The sequence below is a fragment of the Mirounga leonina genome, unplaced genomic scaffold (assembly GCF_011800145.1).
Source record: "Mirounga leonina isolate KUSES-001 unplaced genomic scaffold, KU_Mleo_1.0 Mir_129, whole genome shotgun sequence".
Taxonomy (NCBI): domain Eukaryota; kingdom Metazoa; phylum Chordata; class Mammalia; order Carnivora; family Phocidae; genus Mirounga; species Mirounga leonina.
The window spans coordinates 80,400,029-80,404,448 of NW_023270323.1; positions in this window are offsets into that span (position 1 = coordinate 80,400,029).

The following is a 4,420-nucleotide window of genomic DNA, read 5'->3' on the forward strand; positions in this document are numbered from 1 at the left end:
ATTTCCATATGTATTCACTAAAAAAAAGTTTACTTATATTTTTAAAGAAAAAATGAGGCAAAATAAAGACATGTTCAGACACAGACAGAAGGTCTTCGGGAAGGAAATTCCAAAGGATGTAGTTCAGGCTGAGATAAAGAGATCCCAGATGGAAGATCTGAGGGTAAGCGAGGAGCAAGGCAAGAAGAACATCTTCTGGTGGGAAAGATGAAGAAAATACGACTACATTAAACCACAACAAAAAGATAGACATAAGATATCTGACAACACATACATCAGGAAAGGGTAAACGAAGTTAAACTGTTCTAGACAAAATACCCAAAAGAGCTGTATTTACAGAGGGATGAAGGTATTAAGTTTATTTTGTCACTTTTTTACAGGCTCATTTGGGCATGACTGACATACAATAACAATCTGATCAATTTTGACAGTCTATACACTTGTGATGTCATCACTACGATCAAGATCATGAACATACCCATCACCCCCAACGTTTCCTCACCTGGCAGCTCTCCACAAGACAACCACCAACTGATCTGCTTTCTGTTGCTATAGATTAGTTTGCATTTTCTCCAGTGTTATGTAAGTAGAATCATATATTCTATTTTTTCCTGTCTTCTTTGAGTTAGTATAATTATATTGAGTTTTATCTACATTGTTGGGTGTATTAATCAATACTTCATTCCTTTTTATTAGTGAGTAATGTTCCATTGTATGGAAAAACCACAGTTTGTTTCTGCATTCACCTGTTGATGGACATTTTGGTAATTTCCAGTATTTGGCTATTACAAATAAAGCTGCTCTGAATACTCACCTATAAGTCTTTATATGGACATGTGCTTTCATTTGGTTTTTTTTTTTTTTAATCTCTGCTTAACACTTTTTTAAAATTCCAGCATAGTTAACATACAGTGTGTTATTAGTTTCAGGTGTCCAATATAGTGATTCAACAATTTTACACATCTACTTAACATTTGTAATCTTTCTTGTAGCTTCTTGAACATTCGGAATACAGTTATGACTTTAATGTCTTTGTCTACTGATTCTATCATCTCTGTCATTTCTGGTTCAGTTCTGAATAACTAATTTTTTCCTGTCTTATGAGTTGTATTTACCTGCTTCTTTGCATTTATGGTAAGCTTTAGTGGATGCCAGATATTGTAAATTTTACAATGTTGGGAAACAGAGATTTTCTATTCCTATATATACATTTGAGCTTGTTCTGGAATGCAGTTAAGTTACTTGGACACGATTTGATCCTTTTGGGTCTTCCTTTTACATTTTGTTAGGTGGGCTCAGAACAATCTTTAGGCCAATTTGATCTGCTACTGAGACAATAGTCTCTGGAAGATTCTCCTAGACATCGCTGGTGGCACCACAACTTATTTCTGGCCCTCGGTGAACTCTGAGGCTTGTTCATCCTTATCCATTGCAGTGGTTCTTCCCCTAGCTGTGGGTGGTTACTGTGCAAGTGTGTTCTGCTCAGCGCTCAGCTGAGGACTTGCAGGGAGCATACTGCAGGACCCCAGAACTCTTCTCTTTCTATGCAGCCCGTTTCTCTCCAGTACTCTGCCTTAAAACTGCTAGTCAACTTGGGCACCCCAAATTCTGAGCTCTGTCCCTTCAAGTCAGGGTTACTGCCTAGCTTTATTTGGGCTCCTCATCCCTCTTCTGAAGGCTGGAAAATTCCTTCAGGAGGAGCCTAGGACATTGTAGAGCTTTCCTTGCTTCCCTCTTTCAAGGACCACCGTTATGCACTACCTGTTTCCTATGCCTGAAAAGCTGTGGTTCACATTCTGTCCAGTTCTTTAGATGTTTGAAGCGGTAGACCATCTAGCCATAGGAAGTTGGTATCGTTTGTTCTAGACGATGATAAGCTAAGCAGACCCACTGTGAGTCTACTAAAAAAAGCAGAGTGAATAACTTTTAAGCGAATGTGTGTGTTGATAAAATGAATAATAAGGAATAATCAGTCCAAAAGAAGACTCAAAAGGAGAGAACAAACATGAGTTTTAGTCAATGATAATGGACAAAATATTCCAGTTAACAAAGAATGCCACCCCGAATAAAAAAGCCAACCCAACGCAACTATATGCTGTTTATATGAAACACAACTACCTCATAAGGACACATAGAAAGGCTGAAAATAGAAGACTGGATAAAAGGCATATTATGTAAATGCTGATTAAAAATAAGACTGGTATCACTATGTTGATATCAGATAAAATATATCTCAAGGCAAGAACAAGAGAGAACAGATGAATCCACTTTAATGGCAGGAGATTTCAACACCCCCCCGCCCCCCCGTTGAAAGTGGACAGATCCAGTAAGCAGAGAATCAGGAAGGACACCGTTGAGACCATCATCAATCAGATATAATGGACTATAGACCACATCAGCCAATGACAGCAGAATACACATCCTTTGCAAAGTCACATGGAATACTCACCAAGACAGACAACATTCTGGGCCATAATGCTCTCCTTAACGAATTTAAAAGTATATTGGGGCGCCTGGGTGGCTCAGTCATTAAGCGTCTGCCTTAGGCTCAGGTTATGATCCCAGGGTCCTGGGATCGAGCCCCACATCAGGCTCCCTGCTTGGCCGAAAGCCTGCTTCTCCCTCTCCCACCTCCCCTGCTTGTGTTCCTGCTCTTGCTATCTCTCTCTCTGTCAAATAAATAAATAAAATATTTAAAAAATAAAAATAAAAAATAAAAGTATAGAAACCATAGAACGTCTGCTCTCACACCACAATGGAATTAAATTAGAAATCATAACAGAAAGAAAGCTGGAAAAGCCCCCAAATACTTGGAGATTAAACAACACGCTTCTGAATAACATGAGTCGAAGAAGAAATTACAAGAGAAATTAAAAAATATTTTGAACTAAATGAAAATGAAACACAACTTACCAAAATTCATAGGACGCAGTGAAAGCAGTGCTTAGAGGGAAATTTATAGCACTTAATGAATATATTAGAAAATAAGAGGGGTGCTTGGGTGGCTCAGTTGGTTAAGTGTCTGCATTTGGCTCAGGTCATGATCTTGGGGTCCTGGGATCAAGCCCCACATGGTGCTCCCTGCTCAGAGGGGAGCCTGCTTCTCCCTCTCCCTCTGCCTCCCTCTCTCTCTAATAAATAAATAAATAAAATCTGAAAAAAAGAAAATAAGAAATATCTATAGCCAATAATCCAAGGTTCCACCTTAGGAAACTAAAGAAAGAAGAGCAAATTAAATCCAAAGTAAGGAAAGAAAAGAAATGATAAAAATTAGAGCAGGAATGAGTGAAATTGAAAAGAGGAAATCAAGAGCAAGAATCAACGAAACCAAAAGCTAATTGTTTGAAAAGATCAATAGAATTGATAAGTCTCTAACCGGGTTGACTAAGAAAAAAAGAATGACATATATAAGTATCAAATCATCATTTTGGACACTTGGAACTAATATATATCTCAATTTTTTAAAAAAGATAAAGAGAGGACACAAATTATTAATAACAGAAATAAAGGTGGGTTATCATTGCATGGACACTAAAAAAGTTACTAGTGAAACAGTGAACAACTTTGCACCCACACATTTGTTTTCTAGAAATTGACAAACAATTGCAAAATATATGTGGAAATACAAAGCAATGTGAAATGGCCAATATAACTTTGCAAAAGAACAAAGTTGGAGAACAAACGCTACCTGATTTCAAGACTAATCACAAAGCTACAGTAGTCAAGGCAGTGTGGTGTGGTGTGATGTGGGAAACAGAGGCAGAAGAGAAATTATTCCATTTCCTTACTCCTTACAGCCCGCTGACAAGTCCTTGAAACAGGCAGAGTGACTTTCCTCCAGGGACTGACCTTGCCTCGATATTGAAACTTTGCTAAGGGCAAAAGGCAATCTTAGCCCGACCCCTAGGATCCTGTAAGTCTACTTTATTTTATTTTTTTTAAGATTTTATTTGTCAGGGCGCCTGGGTGGCTCAGTCATTAAGTGTCTGCCTTCAGCTCAGTTCGTGATCCCAGGGTCCTGGGATTAAGCCCCACATCAGGCTCCTTGCTCAGCGGGAAGCCTGCTTCTCCCCCTGCTTGTGTTCCCTCTCTCTCTGTGTCTCTCTCTGTCAAATAAATAAATAAAATCTTTAAAAAAAAAGATTTTATTTGTCAGAAAGTGAGAGAGAGAGTACAAGCGGGGGAACAGCAGGCAGAAGGAGAAGCAGGTTCCCTACCGAGCAAGGAGCCAAATGTGGGGCTCAATCCCAGGACCCCAGGATCATGACCTGAGCCGAAGGCAGACGCTTCACTGACTTAGCCACCCAGGCGTCCCTGTAAGTCTACTTTAACATAGAAAAATTCCTTTGAGATATATTCAGAATATTCCAACCCAAAGCAACAGAATACACATTCTTCTCTAGTGCACATGGAACATTCT